Source organism: Cucumis melo, chromosome 12 (genome assembly GCF_025177605.1).
Source record: "Cucumis melo cultivar AY chromosome 12, USDA_Cmelo_AY_1.0, whole genome shotgun sequence".
Classification (NCBI taxonomy): Eukaryota; Viridiplantae; Streptophyta; class Magnoliopsida; order Cucurbitales; family Cucurbitaceae; genus Cucumis; species Cucumis melo.
This window is the reverse complement of record NC_066868.1, coordinates 23065273-23077975: the sequence shown is the minus strand read 5'-3', so window position 1 is coordinate 23077975 and position 12703 is coordinate 23065273. Positions and strand designations below refer to the sequence as shown.

The window sequence follows — 12703 nt, the reverse complement described above, 5'->3', positions numbered from 1 at the left end:
GGAAAGCAGGCTCAAAGAATTTAAGTTAATAAAGGATAAAGGTTTGAAAATGTGAAAAAAAGCATCAATCATATTTCATTGATCCTTCCTTAAAGTTTCTTAACCTTGGACATAGTAGAAGTCCTTCAGACTGACGACTTTCTTCTTTTTTCCTTCTTTCTTCTTATATCCTCTTATGATTTGAAAAATACTCAAGCTTTTCCTTGAACTTCTCACTTCCTTTACTTACCCGATTTCCTTTTTCAATAGTAGTTTCTGAGAGTCCTTCAGACCTAATTAAGCTAGGGAGGACCAAAGAATTTGCGAAAAGAAATGGAAAAGTCTGAGATGTAGGCTTGGCTAAAGCATCTGGAAAAGTTAGGGCTCTTAACCAGAATCGATAGAAAGATAAGGGCTGCTGCTATTTCCGCTCTTAGTCTGTTGAGGTTTCAGCCTCAATCCCAGTCTCACCCTATCTTTTTTATTTTGATTAAGACAAGATAGTCTCTCTAGCCTGAATCTCTATACCTATACTTACTAAAGGATGAGGATGCGAACCCGTTCGGAGGCTCCGAAGGAGTAGAATTGAGTTCCATCTTTTTCGATAAAAGAGGTTTGACCGCTAAGTGGGAATATGTAGGCTCAAAGAATTTGAGAATTCCACTAAAATGAGAAACTCTATTCTTTTTTTCTTCCTTCATCTTGAATAGTCAAATAGAGAATATACGACATGCTAAAGTTAGCCTTTGCTTTGACTTTCTTTCTTTTTTTTTTTTTTTGCTAAGAAGTCAGTAGGTTGTGCGCCAGCCATACATAGCTTGAACTGTGGTGGCCACAATGCTACGCTATCGATCCCCAAGACGTCTTTGCTTTCATCTTCACACCCGATCCATCGTTTGAACTTCCTACATTCACTCCCGAAATTGAAAGAGGAAAACTGGAATTGTAACCTCCCGGTCTGCTATAAAAGTCAGCCTCACGGTGTGCCTGATTGTCGAGTCTGCCGTCTCCATGGCTTTCCCTTTTGCAAGCAGCTCCTTATCGAGTGTCGATCTTCACTTGGGTCGGCTCTGAGGCTCTACCCTGGCTTTTCATTATTTGCTTCCTCCCACTCTTTTTTCTCATATCGCGCACGCATCTTGAAGAGTGGCTTAGAGTACATAGACGAGGCGGTCCCGATATTGAATATTGAATAACCTCCTGCTTTGGAACTCCTTGACTTCGGTTGAACAAACAAGGTTCAATCTTCTGAAATTGTAACATAGGCGAAACCCGGCAGCCCGCCCAGAGTTTGACCTTCTCCAATCCTAGAAGGAAAAGCCACTGAACTTTCCTTCCCCTAGCGGGCAAGAAAACTGGAAGGAAGATGATTAGGATCTCACGTGTGGCAGCTGTTGGAATAAACTCAAAATCCAAGAGGTACCTAAAGAAAAAGGAAACTTACCACTCACTAGTGAAAGAGGAGAAAAGACAATTTTAGGCCTCAGGGCTGGAATGCGGTGGGGTCTTCAAGCCATTCCAACCCCACGCTCTTATCTCGAGATTCATGGGTCGTCTCGCGAAGAGAGAAGATTTGAACCTTCGCATCGACTTTTTCTCTCAGTCTCAATCACGCCTTCCCTATCGCAAATTCCTCTTTGGTCGAGTCGCTCAGCTGCTTCGTGTATTATTATGATAGTCTTGTCGGGGCATGCTGCAAGAGCATAGGTGAGTGGTAAGTGTAGGAGGCATGACCAAAGGGCAGCTTGTGTAGTTCCACCTCGCATCATTGAGATCTGCAGGGTGGTGGTGAAGAAGCGTCACAAATAGGGTTCAGATAAGGGGTCGTAGGCTTAGTAAGGCTCGAACCTACAATATCACCGTTATGAGCAGTACATTTCAACCAATTAAACTATAATCCCTCATAAAAGTCGAAATCAAAGACATCAATGAACAAGGTAGTGAAAGGATCATATTCTATTTTGATGTCGTAGGACGGGAAAAGCAGACAGAGAAAGAGAGAATGAAAGAGAAAGAGAAGCGAAAGATGGAGCGGGAAAGAGAAACATAGAAGACTAACAGAAAGATGTCTGAATGATGATGCTTTGAGTACTCTCATGAAACAACAAAAAGAATGAGAAAGAAGACTGACCGAAAGATGATCTTTCTCATTTCATGTGTCTTGCAAAGCCTCTCCTTTGAATCTGTGAAAACATTGCTTTTTTCCCCTATAGAACTCCTTCGATCATTCTTCTCAACTCCTACTCCACCTTGGACTGATTTATTCCATCTAATTTCTTGGACCTAAAGTGGATAGTCGGACAGAAGTTTTAGTTCCCTCTTTTCTTTAGTGGATCAAAGAGGTCCGAACGCTAAGTGGGAATATGTAGGCTCAAAGAATTTGAGCGGAGGCCTCATTGATTTTCTACTTTCAGTGGATACTACGAAGGAGCTTTCTTCTTGATTATCCCACTCCCTCTTCCTATGGGCGAGCTACTTCCGTCCGTCTTCAGTCGTAGTCTGAAAACCTTTGCCTTTTTATTCGCTACGTGGCTTTCAATTCAAACCTTGAATTTAGTGGGTTTCGTAGGTTTTCGCTTCTTTTTTAGCCTTTATTCATTGATTCAGTCGAGACCTCTGAAGGAGTCATGAAAAGGAATATGAACTTGTCCGGAGGACTCATGAAATTCCACACTAAAAGGGGTCCTCAATGAAGAAGTCGCATTTCTCAAATTCTTTAAGCCGTTTAAGAATAAGGACTTTTGATTTCATTCAACTCCTTCTACGTGGAATATCGAGTGGAGTGGAATAACGAGGTCCTTCTACGTGGAATATCGAGTGGAGTGGAATAACGAGGTCCTTCTACGTGGAATATCGAGTGGAGTGGAATAACGAGGTCCTTCTACGTGGAATATCGAGTGGAGTGGAATAACGAGCACATGGTCTTGCTCTCATTACAGTAAGAGAGAAAGGGGTGCCTCTCCAGTCTCACCTTTTGCCTCTTCCCAAAGGTCTCACCAAGACCAAGGGCGACTTCAAAGGCAGGGTGTGTCCTGTACGAGCAGTCGATGCCTCATCAAGCTTCTTCAACCCTTTCCTTTGTCCTCGGACTGATCCTAGTTGGCGCCTACCCTACCTTTCAGCCTCTTCCCATCCTCTTTTCTATATTGATTTTAGAGTAAAAAACGAGAAAGATAGTGGTTCAATCTCATATTTTGACTTTTCCTTTGGAAGCCCCCACGTAGTGGTAAAGAGGAATGTTTTCACGGATGAGAAGCCCTTGTTCATTGAGGCGGTTGAGTTCTAACCTCTTTCTGAAATTAGTCATTTCCACTCAAAGTCTTTGACTTTATTCTCATTGAGGCCAACTTTCTCTCTAATGTCTGAGAAGTCAAAATACTATATTCACTTTCTGACTAAACTTTCTTCTCTTATGTATGGTCTAGGTGATAGCTTAATGTGAGCCCTTGTTCATTGCCTTGATAGGCTTGGAGTTGATTTCACTTTTGTCTCTTCTTCAGGCTTGATTTTTTTCTTCTTCCTTGCCTCATGGTTGTCTTTTCATCTTTTTTTTCAATCAAAAAGTGTGAGGATCAAAGAATTTAAGATGTTAGAAGGTACAAAATCAATGGGTGCGGGAACTGCTACAATTGCTTCAACGAGAGCTATTATTAGTATTGGAAACATCTTCAGTTCTTTGATCCATTCTGTGGCCCGAAATCCATCATTGGCTAAACAATCATTTGGTTATGCAATTTTGGGCTTTGCTCTAACTGAAGCTATTGCATTGTTTGCTCTAATGATGGCCTTTTTTATCTCAAATTCGTATTCCGATCGAAAAGGTTTCAGTCTCACATCTTGAACATTAGAAAGTCGTCCCTCTTCCTATGGTTGAGCTACTTCCGTACCTCATCTGGAGCTTTTGATTTGTCCATATGAACCTGTGGAATTCAAAGCTCAAATTCTTCGAGAATTCTTTGACTTTATTCATTGATTCAGTCGAGACCTCTAGAACTCCTTTGGAGTAATTGAATTGTCCTTATTAATTTCAACTTCTACTCCACCTCTATCTGAACTGGTTCTACGTAGCTTAATTAGTCTGAATGACAGGTTCATATGGAATTTAGATTCCTTCAGAGTGGTTCGAATGCTCAAAGAATTTGAGAAAAAGAAAGTCACTAGACTTGAAAGAGGAGGCTCGACTGAAAGGAGTCCAAGATTCAAGCTGAATTGATGAACAAGGGCTCGACTAAAAGGAGAGAAGGAGGCTCAATGAAATATGAGTTCGTTTGTCATTCCACTAGAAAAAAGGATTCCACATTCAAGAGGACCGAACAATAGCCTGAGTCGAGTATGGGAAGCGGGCTAGTCCCAAAAATGCTCATTCCTCTGACGTTGGGGCTCACAATGAACCTTATGACTCTAACTCTTCTTAAAAAAAAAGTGTCTCTATATATATAGATTATTCTTGACTTATCTCAAGCAATGTCCATCCCATGCCTTTCTTAATTGGTTGGACCAACCCAAACTGCGATTTTCGAGAAGTCTTTCTTCATTTTTCTTGAAAGAAGCAGAACTACATGGATGAAATGAAAAGTGTTTCTGACTCTGACACCCAACAGCCCACTTGAGCAATTTTCCATTCTCCCATTGATTTTTATGCATATAGGAAACTTTTATTTCTTATTCACAAATCCATCTTTGTTTATGCTGCTAACTCTCAGTTCAGTCCTACTTCTGCTTCATTTTGTTACTAAAATGGAGGAGAAAACTCAGTACCAAATGCTTGGCAATCCTTGGTAAAGCTTATTTATGATTTTGTCCCGAACTTGGTAAATGAACAGATAGGTGGTCTTTCCGAAAATGTGAAAGAAAAGTTTTTCCCTCGCATCTCAGTCACTTTGACTTTTTGTTATTTCGTAATCCCCAGGGTATGATACCTTATAGCTTCACATTGACAAGTCATTTTCTCATTACTTTGGGTCTCTCGTTTTCTCTTTTTATTGCTATTACTATAGTGGGATTTCAAAGAAATTGGCTTCATTTTTTCAGTTTTTTATTACCCGCAAGAGTTTCACTACCATTAACACCTTTTTTAATACTCCTTGAGCTAATCCCTTATTGTTTTCGCGCATTAAGCTCATGAATACATTTATTTGCTAATATCATGGCCGATCATAGTTCAGTAAAGATTTTAAGTGGGTCTGCTTGGACTATGCTATGTATGAATAATCTTCTCTATTTCATAAGAGATCCTGGCCCTTTATTTATTGTTCTTGCATTAACCGGTTTGGAATTAGGTGTAGCTATATCACAAGCTCATCTTTCTACGATCTCAACCTGTATTTACTTGAATGATGCTACAAATCTCCATAAAAAATGGTTATTTATTTATAATTGAACAAAAGCGAGGCTCCGTAAGGCGCAAAGCAAACCGACTGTTCAGAGTGCATTATGAAATAACTCAACTCAAAATTAAGAATCAAAGAATTATCGAAGAATTTGAGAGCGAAAGTCACTATCCCTTATTATTCTTAGGTATGAGTGCATTATGAAATAACTCAACTCCAAATGATGAGGAGAGGGGCGAAGCGAAAGTAATTATCCTTATTAGGTGGGAGCCCTTTCTTTTTTGAAATAACTCGACTCCAAACATAAAGGAGAGACTCCGCTAGGAGTTTCAAGCGAAATGACTTATTCCTTATTCTTGAAGGAGCCCTTGAGTTTCAAGCGAAAGGACTCCAAACATACGCTTCTTGAACTATTCCTACGAGCTTTAGTAGTTTGAACACGTCCATGGTAGTTTAATTAGCCAGAATGAAATAAGTGACTACTATCTATGATTGGCCAGCATGCAGTATAGAAAAAGGATAAGCAAGGCACGAAGCGAAGCGACGGAAAGTTTGCCTTTTAATGTCGATTCTTTCAACCAAAGATTCAGGCAGAATGTCAGCAGATGAAAGGATAGACTCTGAAGAAAGATAGAAAGCGAGATAACTGCTCCGTGGGAAACTCTCTTTCATTCTAATACCTTTTCTAGTATCGTTATTTCATTCCTCTTCTCGCTATTTCCAAGCGAGAGTTTTTCCTCTAAGAATTTGGAAATATCTGATGATAGAAAGTCTTGCATTCTTTTGCTTCATTCTAGATTTCGATAGGGACACACCCATTTTCGAAAGAGAAGGGTATCGAAAGTTCTTCTTAATAGAAAAGAAGAATGAGGTCATGATCGAAAGCGAATGTGGTCCTACTTTTTTCATGGTGACGTCCTGCAAATGATCTTCCCAATCTGAGTTGATTAGGAGTCTGGATTTCCATTTCCTTCACTTTTCTCATCTTAGACCAGTGAGAGCTCTTTGTCAAGATTGGAAACTATTCCATTAAGATAGGTGAAGGCTATTCAGCTGCTCAAGAAGACTAGCTTTGAGTTGTTGAAGGAATTCGTAAAGCACTCAATTCCTAATGCAGGCACATGACCCTCTCCTTTTAGTCTCGCTACTTTGTCCCCCTCTCCTCACTCACAGGACTTGAGAATACTCTCATTGGTGTCTGCCCTTTGCTTTAGTAAGCCGCACCTGCCTTATTACGGCCGAAGGGCATGACACTGTCAAAAATCTAGAAATGATATCCTTGGCAAGGCTATCTTATTATATCCATTATTAGAAATGATAGGTAGATTCAAAAAATAATGAGCAAGGCTAAAAGAATTTAAGAAGATGGAATTAGACTGAATTCATTCTTTAAGTCAATCCTCTATAATATATCTACCCTTCCCATTTCTTGAAGATTACTATAAAAGGAATCAAGACGATTCTCCAATTGGTATCCTTGGCAAGGCTATGCCTCACTAAATCTTCCTACTTATCTGCTATGATTCAAAAGATTTGAATGAGAGATAGGATACATGATATTTGTATCATCTGGTAAGGTATTATATCAAAATGGAATGAGGTTTTCTTTTCCGTAGTGGGAATATATTAATTCTTAACTATTTGATCCTTCAATGGTATCTAGATAAAGTCAAAACCTCATGAATTTCCATACTTCTAGACTCAATCAATTCGTTTAGGAATAGATCTTTGGTAACTGGCAAAGAATCTAATTTTGATATTTAGAAGATTGTAGTTAGAGGAAGGAGAAAGGAATCAAAGCCAAAGTGTTTATATTTACCTATGATTCTCTATCTTCTTTCTCATTCTTCTTATGCTCAAAATCTCCTAAGAATTTGCCTCTTTGGTCTCTCTACCTTCTTTCATTCTTTTTTCTCTTTTATCTTCCACATCTAGACTTCTCTTTTCTGATACTTTACCTAAAATCTCTATTCACGACATCTTGGCTTTGCCTTGGGATTTTTCTACTCTCTATTCCCTTTTTCTGACTCCTAATGATTAGTCAAGGAGATGGTTATTACTCTGATATATGCGTCTATTCTATTAAGATATATCTAATAGATCGAGTATATGCTAATAATACCCAATATGCTTTGTCTTGGAAGGTGATATAGTAAGATAGCGGAATACTCCTGACTTAGGAGAGATGAGGCATGTCATGGGATATCTCAAGTCCCCTTTGACTCTTGCAACTATCTAATCCCTAGTCCAACTTGCCTCATACAAGGCTGCTTAATGCCTCCGCTTTGTCCTAGGTGAATAGGATACCTTGCCCAGGCTTGCAATGGCTTGCGGACATTCTACTTCCTTCTTTTAAAATATTTGAAAAGGATTGGCTGAGAAGTCAGAAGGAAAATCACAGGTGGGGCTAAGAAGAAGACTGAGAAAATAGGATTGTGGAAGAAAATCAATATGATGCCCGTGAGAAAAAATATTCTATTGGTTCGAGGCTGAAGACTGTAGCCAAAAGATGCCTTATCTATCACGAGAATAGGTAAAAGATCTTGACCAAATATCTTGAGATTGCAAAGTACCAAGCCAATCTCAATTTGGAAAGACGAAAGGAAACCTGTAAACTAAGAGGAAGGGAAGAATAGCTCGGGTAGCCTAAATCTAGGCTAGGCTACCATTTCCTTTTTTAGAAAAAGATCACTCCGTCCGAAAGAGAAAAATTCAGTTGACTACCAGTTCTTTATTAGTAAAAGCAAGTTATTGTATCGGCGATCTCTTTCTCTCTTCCTTTGAAAAAAAAGGTAAACCTTTCTAAGTCAACCTATGATCCCACTCATACAGTCGTTCAAAGTGTGTGGTGTCGTATTTGCTGGCTAAGAAAGGGCGAAGGACTGATACACAAGTCTCACTTGGCTGACCCAAGAAAAAAAAGGTGATAATCTATTTTGACGAAGACGGAAAAAAAAAAAGATGAAGATGAAGAAGGACCTTGGCTGATTTCCTAGCTTGGACCAGATTATATGGAAAAGACTGAAACTGGATAGGGGAGTAGAGGAAAAAGTACTTGAATTGGCTGCAAAAAAAGTGAATGAAGAAAGAAGCAGGAGTTGAAAGGAAGAAGGAACTAGAAGGCAATACGACCAGACCGTCCCCTCACATATTAAGGATGTACTGATTCCAACCTAAAGAGAAAGTTCACTCTAGCTTCACACTTGCTGTATTTTCCTGGTCAGACTGAGACCATACCACTATTTCACTAAGAGCTCTCATTCTTCAAGAATCGAATTCGAATAGGAGTTAAAGGAATTAACAATTTTTCCATAGGGTAGACACCGCTTGACTTTCTTTCTATTGCCTTCATGACATATAAAGGGCCCACGTAACTGCTTTTGAATTCTTTTTCTATGGTTATAGATTAGGGGAAAAAAGAATAAGAAATATACATACCACGCAATCCTAAGCTGATTATTTTGAGCTAGAAGACAAATCTTCTCAAGAGGAAGAGGCATAATAGCCATCAACCTCTTAGCCCCTACCTTTTGTCTTTACTCCTTTCATTTCATTCCTTTCCTTCCTCTAGAAAAGGACTACTCTCCTACCTCCACCCTTAGCTTAGACAGAAAGCAATAGCTAGCCAATGTACTAAATGTGCAAGACCAGAAAATTTCTGTCCTTTGCAGGTTTCCTCTAGTAGAAATAGGGGAATTTCTATGAAATAAAATTAGAAATATTGAGGAGATCCCAAAATAAAAATAAAGAGACCGAAAATCTATTTTCAAAAAAAAATGAATAAGGGGAACCATGGGAATGGGGCCTTCGCGAGTAAGGAGCTCACTTCCAGGCCGGCTAGGCTGACAAGCCAATTCTCCTTAGGCAACTTTGCTCTCCTTTCTCGTTAGATAGGCAGATTGGGTGACCATAAAAATCGATCTGTGAAGGGGAGAGGAAGAATGGAGTAGAAAGTTCTTCTAGAGGAAATGGAAAGCCAAAAACTTGAATCTGTCTTATCCTTTGAATTTATAATACCTCTCTCTCGGATCATGAGCTAGGAATTCCCCATGTCTGTAAGAGTGAGTTCAGGGTAGCATTCTCTCTCTTCTCGCTTATCTTATTCTCTCGTCCCCACATCTAATTTTGTATATGTATATGCCCTCTGTCTAAGCCCAATTCATTTCCTTCTCGTGCCAGTCTAATTCCCTAGTAGAATGAGTTGATTCCCCCTATTCGTCACTCCCTCTTGTATTTCTTTTTTCTTCCTTCTCGTTATCCAAAGACTAGAAAAGAACTTTATACCAGAGTCAGATTTGCGCTCCCTTGATCTTTCTTCCTTGAGACTTTCAGTGGGAATCATATAGAAATAAGGAATAATCCAAGCAATAATCAAATGTCATCTCCTTATAGTCGAGCTGCTTTCGCTCCTCTCATTAAGCTCTTTATTTCTTCTCTCGTCTTCTTCCATAGGTTATTTAGGTTCTTGATTTCTTCCTTTTTGTAATGGATGAGAGACTAAAATTGGAAACTCGAGACGAAAGGTCAAGTGCCCATCCCACCTCAAAGAGGTTTGAGGTTAAATCCATGAAAATTTCCACTATGTGAATAGGCAGGCGGAGTTAGAATTCTCTCTTTCGAATCCCACTCTAGGGTGCAAAGCTGCAATAGGCTTCACCAAGTCTGGAAGACAAGATCCAATTGAGAAAGTCTATCCTCACGAGACAGGTATTTCTCATATCAAAAGAAGTACGAAGAGTGATCACTCAAAACTCGACCAATCTTTCTCGGGACAAAAGCCTCCATGGTAGGGGCAAAGAGATTCTTTTCAATAGTAGAATTCAGTATAAAGTAGGATAGCCTCACCGCCTAGCGATAGAGTAGAAGAATGATAAGGCAAAATGAGAGAACGAACATTCCTAGTAAATGAGTACGAAAAGCATTAGTGAAAGACCCAGACCCATTGAGTAATCCTAATATGTGGAATAATAGGATCTCAACCTTCCTTTTTCTAATGAAGACTAAACCATAAAGGTAGCCTTCAAAATTAGTATATGTGGATTCTCTCTATCTTGTTGTCTCGGTTTTGGAAGACTACTTTATATCAGAATATCTGATTAAATTGCTAGGTCGGGCATCCAAATCTTTTCGGACTAGACTACTAGAAAGCTATCGCTTTCATCATATGAAAGACGAGGCTAGGTAAGATAATGGAAATGTATAGGACTGCAGAGCAAGCGAAAATAGATTAAAGAAAACACATGTTAGAATTAAATAACATTAGCCTTAAAAATTAAAATTTTGAGAACGATTATTTGAAATGCTAAAAAATATGAACAAAGTATAAAAAAAAAATTGGTAAAAAAAAACCTATAACTTTCATTTTTGTTTCTTCAATTTATTTGTGTGAAACAACGTGCATATTATCTTTTTTATAAAGTTTTAATATTTTGAAAGTTATATTAAAAGAGGCAAATATTTCCAAGTAAAAAATCAATCAAAGAAAATAATGAAAAGATTTCACTTTTTTTTTTTTCAATTTTCTTAAAGTAAATTTGACATTTTACTTTGTAACGCCCCAAAATTTAGGAATTTAATTTTATTATCTTAAGTATAATTTTGAGATTTTGGGTGTTATTTAAATGTTGAAGATTTTATCTTATGGAGATTTGATTCTATTGAATAACTGAAAATATCAAATTTTTGTTAAGTTGAAATTTATGTTTAATTTGTTTTGGTTATGTATGTTTGGGGATATTTTTGGACTTAAGGACTTAATAATTGTATTGTGAGAATAATGTAATGATTTATGAAAATATAGTTTGATAAGATAAAGATGATTGGTTGGTTGAGAAGAGAGATTATGTGATTTATTTGGGAAAAAAAGAAGATAAAAAGGGAGATTTGGTGGGTTTTAAATGAGGAGAGAAATTTTGTTTTATTTGGTTGAGTTTGGAGAAAGAGGAAAAGGAAAAGAAAAATAATAATTAATGCTATTATTTTGTTTAAATATGGCATAGGAAGTTGTGTTATCTCCTTCATTGGAAAAAAAAGGAAAGAAAAGGAGAAAACCCTAACCCTAATCCCGCCGTCGCCACCCCCTCTTGCAAACCGCCACCGTCGCCGCAACCGCCGTCAGTCCGAGCTGATCGACTTCATCAGGCGCGTCGCCTCCGTCGTTTGAAGTCGCGCTGCCGTCATAGTCGAACCGTGCGCAAGCGTCAGCCGTCACGTGAAGCACATCACGCACGACAACGCTTCGTCAGCCATCACCTCCGTCTTCAGTCGTTCGCAGCGAATCGAGTCGTCCGACTTGCAGTAGCAACATCGTCGCCATCTTCGTCGTTGGTCTTATCTGTCAACGAACCATCAGCAGGCGTAACCCGAGTCAACCTGACAACAGCCGCCTGAGCCGTTCGAGCCGCGTGTGCGAGTTGTGCCTCCAACCGCCCGCAAGTGTCAAGTCGAGCCGCACGTGCGTTGTTTTGCTGAGTCGTGCCTAGAGTCTACCCGAGTGGAGCCACACGCGAGTCCTTAGCTGAGTCGACTAGCCAGTCCCTTCCTCCAGCTGAGCTGCCAGTCGGTTTTCCCCCTCCAGTCAAGCCAGTTGAGCTGCCAAGCTTCTTTTAACCCTATTTTTGACCCATTTTTCTTGGTAAGCCTTGGTATGCTTGATTTGGTTTAGTCTACCCAGCTAAGGTTTATTTTGACCTTAACTAAGTTAATTGTTGGATTAAATTGACTATAGTTAACTGGAAGCCGAGCTGGGAATTTGTCCAACTAAGTCTAAACCGAGTTAGGCCTTGATCTTGGGTAAGTTACTTCAAATGGATTTTTGGACCCTTAATTCTTTAAAGGTTAAATTATTAAATTTAGTTTTTATAACTATTTAGGACATCGCTGCTTGGAAGGCGTGATTTTACTGTTAAATTTTGATTGATCTAATCTCCAGGTAAGAGATTCTAGGGAAATTGCCAAAAATAGGTTAAAAAAAGAGATTTAAATGAATTTTGGGACAAGTTTTCAAAAGAAAGACTTTTAGGACAATTTGGGTGTGAATAGACAAAAATGCCCTTCATTAAATTTCTATCGCTCTCTATTGATTGTTTCGCCTACCCACGTTCGCTTTCCCTTCTCTTTCGCATAGAACACCTGAAGTAAAAAAAAAACATCTCCTTTCTTTGGCTTTTGAAATTTCCCGCTCTGCTCTTCGAAGATACTCCGACTGTTCGTCTGTCGTCGGTCCTCCAGTGCATTTCGTCGCTTCTCCTTTTCGAACCTAAGAATCAACTTTGAGCGTGTTCTCTTATTTCAGTGAGTTTTATCTGTAACACATTTTCAATATATTTGCTGGAATTTGCTTTTTCTTCAGGCTTGAATCATGACATCGACTTCAACATCGACCGACGGACCCT

The 12703-nt window shown here is 39.0% G+C and overlaps 2 pseudogenes; both read left to right on the top strand.

Moving 5' to 3' along the window:
- The window catches only part of LOC127144495 (pyruvate kinase 2, cytosolic-like), an 86611-nt pseudogene that overhangs the window by 66141 nt on the left and 7767 nt on the right, over positions 1-12703 (top strand).
- On the top strand, positions 4483-6507 carry LOC127144494 (ATP synthase subunit a-like; annotated as a pseudogene).